Source organism: Hippichthys cyanospilos, chromosome 14, assembly GCF_059441005.1.
Source record: "Hippichthys cyanospilos isolate Australia breed blue-spotted pipefish chromosome 14, RoL_Hcya_1.0, whole genome shotgun sequence".
NCBI lineage: Eukaryota > Metazoa > Chordata > Actinopteri > Syngnathiformes > Syngnathidae > Hippichthys > Hippichthys cyanospilos.
Window position 1 is genome coordinate 9,241,228 of NC_142382.1, and position 14,574 is coordinate 9,255,801.

At 39.9% G+C, this 14,574-nt stretch overlaps 1 long non-coding RNA gene across 1 annotated transcript; it reads left to right on the forward strand.

The window, feature by feature from the left end:
• Window positions 1-9,666: 9,666 nt before the first annotated feature.
• LOC148412847 (uncharacterized) lies at window positions 9,667-14,264 on the forward strand. The gene is made up of 3 exons (XR_015867711.1): window positions 9,667-9,763; window positions 13,071-13,220; window positions 13,900-14,264. It is a non-coding gene; the product is annotated as an uncharacterized LOC148412847 (long non-coding RNA).
• The last annotated feature ends 310 nt before the right edge of the window (window positions 14,265-14,574 follow it).

Below are 14,574 nucleotides of genomic sequence, written 5' to 3' on the forward strand. Positions count from 1 at the left end.
ATGAGAGTGTTTGACATGAATATCCTCTGAGCATAAATGTGGTAGAGCAGGCCAAGCCGCAGAATGGCCAACAGTATTACAGCATGTTCATTCTACTTTGTTTTGACGAATTGAATAAAAACCTCAGAAAGAGCCACGCTTTTACGTCTTTGGCTAATGACTGTGGAAGAGAACATGCACAGTAAACCATAGGCTATCTATGCAGTTGACATGCATAGTGTGTTTTCCTGAAAATGTAAAAAAAAAACAACAAAAAAAAACAAAAAAACGTTGTTTGTGAAGAGTTCCAGTAGCACCAATATCCACAGCAGCAGTTTTCATGAAATAATCAAGTTCACATTCTCGTCCAGCAACAGCTAAATCTAATAATTTAGAATAGTGGTTCTCAACCTGTAACCACCCAAACAGTGCAAAGCATTTCAGATGGGGGGAGGGGGTTAAAAGAGTGTGTTTTTCCAACCACATCTAAGTATTAAACCATTTCAGAACTACATTTGAAGTCGTATCTCTAAGATTATTTCATTTCGCAGTTCCAGAAGTAACATCATCTATTTTATTTCTGTTTTATCTGCCTGAAAACAGTGTCACTAATTTGAAAAATAAAGTACTCTTTCTGTTCATGTTCTGTGCATTAAAAACATTCAATTGGATGTGTTGATACCCTGTTAAAATTCCAGATGAACCCTCAAGTTCCTTCATGTACTCCATGTGGTCCATTTGAGACCCGCTGATTTAAGCAATATAAATGAATCACATTAAAAATAGAAGGTGAGATTTAACATTTTTGCGTGGGGATATACAATATTTTCAGAATACATTTTGGCAATGTTTTTGCAATCTATGTTTGTGTTGCTAACAGGACGTTATCAGAAGGAAGTGGCTACTGAGCAGAATTTCATCGGAGGTAGGGATACAGACAGACTGTTGGGGTCACAGAAAGCCGTATACCGTGCATAGACATCCAGAGAAGTGTAATGATTGATCACATGCTGTGAAATTTCAGATGAAAGTCAAATAACCGCTAAGTGCTTATGGGAATTGTCCATCGGATTACGTTACAACAGGAATCTTGTTGGTGCCGTGACATACGATTTTCATGATATGCTTTTTATTCCATATCTTACCTATTTCTCATACTAACAATTATGTAGGGAATCTTTGCAGGTCCATGCGAGTGGTCGCGCTTAAGCGGTAACCATTATCTTGGCAAAGGCGAAGCCATTAAGCTAACCACAATAAGCCCAGGGTCAGGGATGAAGTTGAATGACAGCTCAGGATGAATATAATTTGCGAGGGTGTGATAAAGAAGGGGTCTAACGTTAAAAATCGGAATAATAATTCTCCGTATTAGCTCACCTGAACCTACATATTTTCATTCTTTGCTCCATTCTGGAGCCCAAAGGTCAGATATAAAGGAGGACAATGACCAAGCTGCTGAGATTGATGGCGAGAATGAGTGGAGAAGCAAAATCTCGACTAAATCAAAGCCATTCACCGTTAATGAAAATAAGAGGGGGAAGGCACTGTAAATCATCTTATGGTCTAATGTATTAGTGATAATGAATTCACACTGCCACATTTAACCTTAACTTTGCAATTCATTATATTTGAGATTAACAAGGGAGGGAACTTAAGTGAACTGTCTGCGGGGAATTACAGCGAGGGTCTTGTTGTCAATCAAGGATTGTGTTCCCATGTCTTTCATTAGGCTTGAAGGAATTAAATAAGACTTTCTTTTAATGGCGGATGGCTCTCCCTATTTAACGCTCCTCTTGCTCTCCCAAGATGGTTAACTCGTCATTACCCAAATTAAAGGCATCCATCTCCGTTGGCTCCTGCCACATTGCCATGACCTCTACCTGTCAAAACTTTCATGCGAGCCCTTGAGTGATGGATGATACCCCCTGTACCCCATTGTCAAAATCACCCAGTGACTGTCCAAGCCTTTCCGATCCATTCTATCCATTTCCCCAGGCTACATGCCGCCAGCCGTGATTTAACAATGAGCCGGGGCGCTAATTTACTCTCGCCAGAAATTAAAACCTACCTTTTAATTATATGCCTGGGAGTGTTCAAAGAGTTCAAAAGATCAGCCCCAAAAGCTTTTAACTCGACTTTGAGTGGGTTGATCGTTTATATTCTTGAGATGTGCTATTTCATGGGTCGTTCGACATGCCGAAGGCTGAGCGGCGAGTTTCCGAAACCATTGGGAATAGGGAAGGGAAGAGTCTGAAGGACATCTTTGTTATATGTAGGTTGAAAAAAACACTATCATGTTAAAGTTATATGCTATATAATTTTGGATTATAAAATGTACCCACGCACTGTCAATAAAGAGGTCTATTATTTGGGGCAAATTTCCATTCATATGGTGCACTGGGTTATTAAGTACATTGCTGCACATTAAGCAAAACAAACCAGCACTGCAACTATGTCAAACTTTAACCAACTTCGATACGACATTCGTACATAATACATTATAAAACACAGTCGATTTGAAACAAGTAAAATATGTATCTTTCAGTGTTTTTTTTTCATATACAAAAAATATAGCTAAATGTTTAAATGTCATTAATTACATTATTTATTTCATCATTAATTAATCACAAGACAATAATCATGTACTAACACATTAATTGGACTATTTATTTCGAATGCACATGTTCATATAGCTTAATCACAGATGGATATAGCAGATGAACATAGCACCCCTATTATTGTTGTGCTCAATGGTGAGCTTCATTTAAAAAAAAAAAAAAAGACTGATGGGGTATTTGATCAATCCAAGGTGATTTGCATTTATCACGACTATTTCCAGTAATTTTCAAACTAGAAGGCAGAATTAAAATCATTTAATTTTCTCGAAATGTCGAATTGAAGTCCTCATGTTCGACTAAATTGCTATTGTGGTTTGTTTCGTCTAAGGCGTAAATACACTAGACACGGACCAAATGTGACTGACGCCTACCCTGTGGCGCCCGCCCAACCATCGGCATGTCATGCTCGAAAAAAGATGGAAATACATGGCAACAACACTGGCTGATTAAGTGCATGAAAAGTAATTTTTCTCCATACTATGAGTGGCTGTAATTACACGTCCTCATTGTTAAAAAAAGCCAATCAATAGCTCTTTAAAGGGGGTTGCAAATAAAAATATAAACAAGGCATTTCACAATGTTTTTCCCTCACATGAAGCAAACCCTCACGTTGACACAGAATTATGCAATGCTGACCTAAATGCTTTCACTTTGTCGACATTTCCTGACAGAAATAAATACTGTTTGGGTCTCTCTCTCACTGTCGTTCTGTCTTCCATCTAGACAAACATCGTTGTCAAAAGTCAGATGGTTACAACATGCAAAATGAGCAAAATTGTCAAGGCATTCATTTGCTTATTGCTTATCCGCATTTGCTACTTCCCATTCTAGCCCTGTGCATTGATTCAATGGCTACCGGCCAATCAGAGTGGTCAAATGTCACACCAGTCTGATGCTGATTCAACATGCAAAAATCCAATTAAAAAACTCCCCTTGGTACCCAGAAAATGGATATACAATCTTCCTGACTTCTGATTGGTGCATCTATGCCCTCATGTGCATCTTACAGTGTAACCCGGTTCACCCTATATATGGGCATTTTCCAAAATAGTCCTGTTCATTGAGACTGCACCTTATAACCTGGTGTTCTTCATAATCCAAAAAAAGGATACCTTAAATTTTTAAGGATGACTGCAAAACGTAACCTTTGTTGGCATGGCCTTGATTGTTTCATATGCATTGTGTGTTTTGCAATGTACCAAATCCTAAATAGGAAACAAGAAACACAGATCCCCAAACATCCTCCTTATATTTAATCCTTTTTGCCTCACCTTGAGACACAAGCAAGTGTTCAAATACATGCCAAACATCATACATAAAACATGATATACTGTAAGTGGTCCCGTTCTTGTCTGACCTCTTGTCCTCTTGCCTTTCTTGCAGGCTGATGTAGATAAAGCTCCAGACACACCTCACTTCCTGAGAGGAGAGTTATGGCTTCCTGGGAGAGGCAACGCCGTCCCCACGGAGCCCCAAGGAGTTGGACAGCTACCTACAGCTAGGGCGCATCTCTGACTTGGCCTCCCCTTCTCACTTTGAGATGCTTCGTGTACCTGTCAAAAGGTCAAAAGGGGACATCGGGTGCAGACAGCAAGATGGTGTCGGCGTGTCCCCTTGTTTGTGTGTGTATGAGAGAGACCCCCCTCCAAGTGCACTCCCCCGCCTCATGTGACAGATGCCAGGCTGTTTACGTGTGAGGTGTAGGAGTGCTGGGTGGGCAGGTGGGCAGATGCATTTGTTTGCAAGTGCATGTGTGAAGGGAAGTGTCTGTGTGTGTTAGGTGTGTGTTTCATGCCAGGAGCTGCACATGTCAAGAGAATGCAGACGCACGTTTGAAAGCATTTGCATATGCTTGCATAGTGTCGTCTTGCGCACATGCACCCTCACACACTTGGTTTAACTTGAGAGATCATGCAATTGGTAAAGCCTGTGACTAAAATGAAACCATCCTGTCAGAGCAGGTGGGGCTTTTGCAAAGGACCCAGTCACCAGGCTCATCATAGGAGTCCATAACTGGTTACGTCTTATTCAAGATTATGACTCAATCACCGGGGCCTAATGCATTTAGTTAATTGCTTAATCAAAGAGTGGACACGTCTATAGGAGACGACATGAGACTAATTATAAGTCTGGGATTTGGGCTCATTGTTCTACTAGTCCTCTCTTGACAGGGGCTGGAGGGAGAGTAGATGCTTGCAGGGTGAGTGACAGCTCTACTGAAGCAAGCATAATCATGGTGGTATGCGCTAACTCTGACCCCTTCTTTTCTTAACTAGAGATCAAATTCAATATAGCTCCCCCCTTGATTAAAATGTTTAATTTGCAATACTCACCAAAACAGACAAAACAAAAACAGCCCATTGTGTATGGATCATCAAATTTAGAACTAATTCCCAGGTCAGATCTAAAAAAATATAGACCCATTTGACCCAACAGATGGGTTTCAGATAAACATAGTGTGTCCTGGCAGATTCTGAGTTGTCTTGATGTGCCACAGCCCATGAAGAGTGACATACTCAGTGATTGGTCACCCAGTGGCTGGTACTCTCCAAGGACAGTAGAACAAAAGTGATGTCATGTCAGAAACTTGCATAGTGAGACACTCCGAGGTGCGCTTAACTCACTCCCTGCCTATGCATGCTGACTTCCTTTCCGTTTTCTGCCCAGTATCTTGCGAAACATGTATGGGTTCAAACTGGTGTTGTTCAAACATAGTTACACCTGAAAAATGATGCCAGGGGGGTGCGGCTTGACCTGTGGGAAAAAGGCTTTTTTTTTTCTTGTGAAGTGTAATTGCAATAAAATAAGAAATTTTAACCCGTTTTTTAGTTTCAGGCACTTTGATGCACTGGTCATTTTTTTTCTGTTTTAGACTAAGCTGTAACCTGTATAAACACTGTAAAACATAATTAACAGTTGTTGAAAGTTGATTTATATTTCTTTTTTGTTTTGTTTACGTTAAAAAGGATACAGGTTTAGATTTAAAACTTTTATCGAAAGTAATTTTATTTAATTTTATTTATTTTTTTATTTATAGTCAGCGCAAAATATAATTGAGAAGCACTGCTCTATGACAATTAAAGTGTAAATAAGTGTAACATTGCCACTCTGAACATTCATACAACAGAAATGGACATGTGTAAATCCATTGAACGCTTCAGTGAACATTGAAAGCACCGACGTAGATGTGGGTCATCGATGTTATTTGGCTGTTATCAAACAGTTTACTCAACAAACAAACATGGCCATGTCATTAAAAATTGTTATAATCTGTCACAAAAACATCATAAAATGCCATAATTTTTAAGAGCAAGGAATATTACATTCACCTAAATTCAAGGTGGCTTTTCAAGTAACTTGTGCTGTTTCCTACTCATTACAATGTGTGTTTTTGATGTTCTACCAAATTCTACAGGGAACAAGCTGAGAAGCTACAGTATGAGTATTTGTGAATGCGGCAAAACATGTCAGGCAGTAAGTGGGTTAGAAACAGCAAGAATAGGGTTTGAGTCACTCAACCCATGTTTAGAATTAATTGTTGGCTACTTCACTGAACCACAGCGCATGGAGGAACTGACTTTTCTGCTAATAACCATTCTGTCTTTTGTTTAATGTTTGAAGGAAGTAACAGCACAAACATTCATGAGTCATCCATTCTACTGAGAAGCTATGCCACCAACTGGCTATCAGTTGTAGCCATGTTTTTTTAAAGGGTCTTCATTTGGGTTAAAGTCAGCCTTTCGCATCAGGTTGGTAGACAATCATACTTTTTAAAGCACGGTCTTGGCTCGCGGTTGGAAACAGGAAAGAACAGCAGTCTCCCATTACAGCTTCTTCACCAGCACTTGGAAAGGAAGTGAACAGCAGTCTGTCGTTACAGTTTCACTCAAACGCACACAAGTCAGAAGCAGTCTTGACTCGTGGTTGGAAACAGGAATCAAATAGCAATCACACACAGCAAAAGAAGCCGGTGTTGTCTTTCATCTTCAAACTAGCTTCACCTGATTAGAAGGATCCAAATTTGTAAGTTTCCACATGTCAGTTCAAGTCAGATGTTGTACGTGAGTACAACAGTAAAATTATACACTGCCTGTGAAAAGAGCTTTCCCCCCCTATGTCGCTATACTGTGTGAAAGGCACCAAGCGTGCGAAGGCGACTGGTCTATTTCCCGATTTCCTGAAACATAACAGAGGCAGGAAGGTCTCTGTGTGAAAGGAAATAGTGGAAAACCGGAACGGGGGTGTGAAGTTTAACACCTGGCAATCACTTACAACACACTCTTGTGTTGAACGCAATTTCAACATCACACTAGACGATCGCGCTGACGTGGTCATGCATAAGATTACCTGAATGTGGGATTTCATGTCAGCGTATAAGTGAGACAGTTGCGGCGATATCCCACTTCGAAAGTTGCGAGCTGGTAAATGCCTCATCTACTTATACGGCTGTAATGCGGCAATTTCGTAGGATCTCTGTGGTCTAAGGTTGCTGAGCAGGTTGCTAAGCAGTCAATAATTTCACTTTCAGTGTTCTGAGTTTCTGGTCCTGATGGACTTGGGGATTTGTAAGTTTAAGTTCAGGGTGGGGAGGGTCAAAAAATACTCCTCTTGACTCAGGAGTCCTGGAGAGATGGCAGATTGCAGTCAATCACCTTCTCAATGGCGTGAATGATACACCGCAGTCTGCCCTTGTCCTTGGCAGAGGCTGAAGACGACCAGATGGTGATGGAGGAGGTGGTGAGAGTGGACGCTTTTGGAAGTGCACCATCATCTCTGAATCTTAGTAATGATGTGATGATGATGATGATGATGATGATGATGCATAGAATTCTTTTGCAAGAGGGTCAAAATTTTGCATCATGAAAGGTGATAATTTTTAAAGAATTCTGAAAGATCTTAAAAATAGTTTGACATTATGAATGAGGAATAGGGCCTACGGAGGGAACCCAAAAGGTTGGCAGGATGCTCAATTAAACCTCAGAATTCTGACTTTAAAGTTACTCTCAATGAAAATTCTAAATTTAAAGTCAGAATACCCTTCCTAAAATCAGAATTCTGGTTTTGTTCTCAGAGTTCTCATTTTATTCTTAAACCTCTGATTTCACAAAATTCTCACTTTAAAGTCAGCCTGAATTTATTCCCATAATTTTGAGAATAAAGTGCTGCATGGAGAAAGTGAAACATGATAATAAAAAGATAAACAAATAGAAAAATCTGAGACAAAATTGCAAATTAGGAGATTAAAAACTGAACACTGTATTTACAGTCAGATTGCCTTTAAAGTCAGGATTCTGACAAGTTCAAATTCAGAATAAAATGAGAACTGAATTATCATTTTACAATCAGATTTATCACTTTATTCTCAGAAATCTGTTTATTCTCAAAATGATCTCTTAATAGATTCAGAATCCTTCAATTTTTTAGAGAATAGTCCTGAATGATAGTGATAATTCTGAGAAACCCTAACCCTGAACAGAAAATTCCAAGACTAAGTTTCAAATTCTGATAACAGAATGAGAAGTTTGACTTTAAATTCAGACTGACTATGAAGTTAGAATTATGAGAAACAAGAATTTGACAAACATGGGAATTCCGACTTTAGTCTGAATTTATTTTAGTCAGATTGTTGACAGAATTCTGGGAATTTTGAGAAATAAAGTCAGAATACTGACTTCAAATTGATGAATCAGAAAGAGTCTTAACTGAAAATAAAATCACTATTCTGAGAAGTGAGAATCTACCAACCTTTTTTTTCTTCTCATTTGTCCTATCCTCTTCTATAATACTGCACCTATGATTCAAGTCATTCAAAGTTGATTACGTGTAACAATCTGTTGAAAATGACTTTTTTCTCCGCTGGGATTATTTTCTATTAACTAACGCACGGCCCTCCAGCTCAGTTATTAGGGATCAAACCTAAAAAATAAATTATGTGACCTCATTGGGACATTTTTATTCTCCACAAAGAATTTTGACCAAATTCCAAATTGTAAAACTTTGGACTTGTTTGAACATCAATACACCACTGTGGTCCCGTTCAGATAAAATAAGAGAACCGCCAGTAGAAGCAAACTTTAACAGATTGCCTCGAAACATCTGAAAAGCACCACTTAAGGTCTGATAATGACTTTTATAAGTTAAATATTTGCAAAACCCTAAGACAGACAACCACGGGTGAGCCAAAGCATTGACTTATGGGAGACATGTTTTTCCTTTCCTGTATCCTGTTTCAGTCATCCACAGCTTTAATTCCTCGGCCCAGGTCGGGAGGAATGAGGTTCTGTCTTCATGTATACGGATTCTGGGGATTCCCAGCCTGACTGTTTATTTTGCTGGATCGGGAACAGGATGTGAGGTTCACGGGGGCACAAAAATGAAACGGGGGCACAAAACTGGAGGAGATAAATGATGAAAGAGAAACAGCCCGGGTGAAGCTATTTTTTTCCCCGTTGAACATCTACTGAAGATTAAATCCAGCCTTCACTCAAACAGTCAAACTCTGTTACACATTTATTTAGCAGCACTTATATCGACAATCGTCTCCAAGAGTGAGCGGCGGATTAGACAGGAGAGGAATTCGACATCATTCCTCGGAAGAACAGTAATGGTTTCTCATTTACACGAAGGAAAAGCTAGACTCACACTAACCAGCTCCTGTCATTAATATAGTAAGAGGATAGAGGAGAGATGAGAGGCAAAAAAGAAGGTGTGTCTGTGTGAGTGTGTGCCTGTGTACGTATGTGTGTATGAGAGGTTGATTGAGGGCAGAGCTGTCACGCCTGCTAATGTGGAAGCTAAGCCACAGAGCCTCCAGCCCCAGGCGGGCAGATGGCGGGGTGGGCAGAGTAGGGTGAGGGTCCCCTATCTCTAATTCTCAGCTGCACTTGTAAGATATGCACTATGTATGAAATGTGTTGGCAAAGATCCATGTCCTTCAACTCCCTGCGCTCGACCACTTCGCCCCCCTGCAGCCCCCCCACAGCAGCTCCACCCTAGCCAGCTGTGACTGTGTGAGCTCACCGGGCTCCGACAGCAAGAATCAAAACAACACGTGAACTAGTCGTGACATCGGCAACCGTCAAAACATGCGAGCGGCCGCTTGTCTTAGCTACGTGACAAGAGGTGATCTGTGTTTTTCCCCATGTGTTTACAGCTGGTGTGACACGGTATGAATTTAGGGCTTGTCTACACGTAACCAGAGCTATTTAAAACCGGATAATTTTCCTCTCGCTGCTTTTTTTTATTATTAAAAAATGCTGCTACAGGAATCCACACAGTGTGGTTTAATTCATTTCGAAGTATGCCAAGATACTAAGCGGCAGTCGTTTTGCCAAAATTCTCTCCAAACAGAAAGAACTTCTGTTTCTTCACATCAGCGGCATCATAGTTTTTGGCAGGAAATATGCCTTCGATGGATTGTTGTTATGCGCCAGCAAGGAACCAAACCGTCCGTTGCGTGAGTGCTTCAAAGTGGCACCCTAGTTGGGCTTGCAACAAAAAGCAAGCAGCTAGCACCTGGAGATTAGAGAACACAGATTATATGGGTTTGGCATCCATGTTGATTCTCCAACACTATTCGCGCATATGACGTCAGCACAGTGATGTTGTAGAAATCTAGTTTATGATTGCTACACACAAACACAGATCCGGAGAATTTGGCAAATCTCCTCTTTGGTTGCAGTTTTCAAAGACCTGTTTTTTTAATAATAAAAAAAAAACAAACTCCCTGGGCACTTAGAGAAGATAGGGCAAACCAGAGACATTTACAGAGACGTGTAAACTATGCCTCACAGGTGCTTTGCTCCTTAAAAGGTGTTTTCATAGCTACAGCTCACACTATGGGCTACTATTTCTGTGCTCAGTGCAAGTCTCACACAAGTGCGCTCAAAATTTGCACATAGGTGGATTTTTTTTTTATCTTCTTTATGTATTTTCACAGATGTACACCATTAGAAATGGACATTGGCCACACAATGTATTAGTTTTCCAATCAATGGAAACATCTCACATTCGCTCTAATAGAGGTGCAGAGTCTGTATTATAAAAGGAGCAGAAATAGACTCACTGGAATCAATGCGGAAAACATGTGGAAAAGAGTGTAAAGTATCTTTAAAAGAACTACAAGCAGACCCGGATGGGTAGATCATACAAAGGTCCCCAAGGCAATCACAAATCACCTCTGTGAAATGGGCAGTTGGATAACACTTTCCAACCCGATTGTTGAATTATAACAAAGAGGGTGATGTTAAAAATATAATAAAGATATAAATATAATGTGTTAAATGAAATGATTTATACAATAATGCAGAGGGTTTCATTCACACATTGGTAAATTAAATATGATGGCATCCGCCACGCATATTTGCAGAACTCAAAATCCGCTGAATCAAGTTTACCCAGATCAAAGTCTAAGGTTTTGTGTACTTTCATCCATCAAATTGTCAGGTGTGCTGGAGGAACGTTTAAAAAAAAAAAAAAAAAACTCAGTCACTGACACACCCGGCATAGTGCAGCACACTCTTACATATCTCCTTTACAACATGCTATCCAATGAAAAAACGAATATACATTAGCGGGAAAGATTAAAAATGTCAACAATGTGCATTTATACCAGCCACTCTCTTTCATGCAAGAAAGACAGGAAATACTTGGAGCTTTCTTGTTTAAATCACTTGGAACACATTAATATCTACATGCTTCAAGAGAGTTCAAGATAGGCCTGTTGCGCAGGTGTTCTTCTGGAATAGGACATTTCAGTCACCCGTGTAAAGATGATGTTAAAAAAGGAACAAGATGAAAGCAAAAAGAATTGGGAAAAACATCAAAGAAGTCTTTGAACAATTTATAAAGCCTCTTGAAGCCAGTTGAAAAAATGGAGAAAAAAAACCCTCCCGTGTTTTGTGGATGGAGTGGTCGGAAATACACCAACCGGACATGGAATTAGGTGCACCTGAACAATCTCAATGACCTCCAACAATAAAGCTATACAGGATTATTGAAAAATATGAAGCTGTCAATGTTAGTAAACATTTTGACTGACAAAAAGATTCAAAAATTCTTGCCAATATGTTTGAACATATTTAAAAATATGTTTGAATGAACTTAGCTAAAAAGGACAGTTTTTTATTTTTTATTTTTTTCCCCCAAACGGTACAATATGCTGTGCATTAACTGTGTGCATTAACTGTGGCATTATGGGGGAAAAAAGGCTAAATGGTCGTAATAAAACTGTAAACATTACTGATAAACACAGCTGGGCAATCCTTCACCAATTCATTCGTTGCCGATGTAATGCCCACCTTCAGCAAACACTTCCACATTTTTTGGTGTGTGCATTGTCTTGAAAAAAAAACATAAAAATATACGGACTGATGCAGGTATAGATCTGTCGATTGAGGTTAGTACAAAGACTCATTTTTAGTCTGTGTATTTTAACACAACTTCATTTTATACGGCACTTGCTGATGGCAGGCGTTCAGTTAGTAGCTTGTCAACTTGGTGACATATTGCCTGGCTCTGCTAATAAACCATTTTTGCTTAACTTTTAGATATTGTATGCCAAATGCTGAAAAAAAAAAAAACTTAAAAAAAACTGGCACATGCACAAGGCAATACCTCGTGGCGTTATAAGAAAAATGCTATTTTATTAGCATTTGCTACAAGCCAGTCAGCCTGCTTGCATCATATCCCCCCATCACACGCCCAACCTCCAGATTTTTGGTGATGCACCTTTATGTGGCGTGTGCAACGGTTTTTCCAGGTTTATACTATGGGACATGGGCCGAGTCTTGTTTTTTCTTCCTTATGTTTTTTTCTTCCTTATGTTTTTCTTTTTTCAACCGAGAATTCGGGGTGCTTCTTGGCAAGTACCAACAGAGCTTTCTGTCCTGTATCCCTCTGTTGAACATTGTCTTTGCATGTTTCTTGCTCAGTTCCAGCATGGTAAGTTCATTTTGCCGCCCTGTACATGTACAGGTGCAATGTATTGGCAATGAGGATAAACTATCAGTAAAAATAGCCTACAAATATGAACATATTTACAAGTTTGTTCAAAACCATTTGCATGTATGTGAGGTCATCTATTATTATTACTGTTCTTAATCTTTTTTATAGTGCTTGTTCTTGTTAGGTTCACGGTAATAACAGTCTTTGAAGTATTCCTAGTAATAAATAGGAATGCTGACTAATATGGCATTTCATGAACACACACTTCTTTCATACAACTCCACGGCAGTACAAGTAGTTGTAGAGTAGTGGTAATAGTAGTGTAGTCATAGCAATAACTATGGAAATGAGGATCATAACAATATGGAAAGCATAAATAATACATACGGGAATATAAATCAACGCTCCCTATTATCTCTCTCTGCAACACAGATGCACAGACGTTCTCTTTCCAGTGAGCTACAGCCTGTAGTACTTGAGGGTGAGTGCATCAGATAATCAGTTGTTAAGCTGTCCTATTCTTCACAGGTAACAGATGACAGCTTGGGTCCATCACCTGGGTCACATATTAGTGACACCCACCCACACGCACGCACACGGAGAGAGAGTGGCGTCACACTGTGCTGGCAGCAGATGGAGTCCTGAGTGACACACGGTGGCAGAGGAAGGTTACATCATGTAAATAATGTGCTGCCCGGCCAGCCTTTAATGACATCACATTTCACTTTCGCATCCGTGCTTTATGCCCCTCGCACGTGCACGTCCTCAGACAGCTGTTGCTGCTTTGCATCCGTAAGCCTCAGATGACATCCAAATTACATTTATGGTAATTCTCAACTTGATTATGGCAATCTAACTTAATATACTCTTTAAATTCGGGATCGTGGCGAGTATTCCGCGGCCATCGTCCGCTTGACAGGCCCCCGCTACGCATATGCCGTTGAAGATTGATTATTAGATTTGATTCAAGTGTATCAGACATAATTACGGTCATATAATTGAACACAGTGGTGGTTTTTTGGCACCGGGCCCTAACAGTGGACATGTGCCGACAAGAGTGAGGGGAGCCGAGGGTCGGAGCAGCTGCCGGGCTACTTGTGCCAAAAGTACAAACCTTTAGAATATGCTGAAAGTATTTGTCATAGTTTTGTTTAGATTGACACATGCAGATGCTGTGAGCGTGTTGATGTTTTATGTGGTAGTTAACAGTAGTCGGACAATCCCAGAGAAACATTTAATAAGGCATAAACAGCCCACTGGGCATTAAATCCACACTGAGAAGAAAGGCTGTGGAAATCTGCTTTGTGCTCAGCGGGGCGATGGTCTTTCTTTTAACTTTTCCTTTTTTATTTTTTAGAAGTCAGTTGCCACAGCGCTTCATCTGGCCGCTGGTGGTGAAGGGACGCTGCTGTGATCACGTTGCTGAACTTCCTGACCCAGACAGTTGCTGCCGTTGTTTGCTCCTCTACACCGACACCTTATCCGAAATGTAACAAGAGTTTGTTTTCAGGCAAGACTCGCTGCAACACGACGAGTAACGATAGTTTCTATTTGCTTCTGCTCCTGTTGCCGCCATCTGTCTGGTTCTGTTGAGGAAAGAAATCAGGCTTGTCTACACTTATAATTTTAAATAAGTACTGCTATTTATTTATTTATTTATTTTTTTAAGTACCGTGCTGTAAGTAGGGTCAATTTCAGATTAAAAGATGCATTGGTATGAAAGCCGCAAAATTGAAAATTGAGAAAAAACAATGTTTTGTCATGATAACCTGCACCGGACTATGCACTGCAGGTCATAACATCAAATATTTATTTAGAAAGATGGTATATGGAAGGGGTTATTTTTTGACTGTATTTATTTTATTTTTATTTGCATTTTTTTTAACTAGTTGCTTACAGAAACTATCTTCAACAGACCGAAGATGCCTGCATGTTTAGCACCAACATATTTTCAACACTGACAGACTATAGTAGCGTAAAATAGCAGTTCAACTAAAAATCACGGAGATGCAGATATGCTATTGGCCGGCCT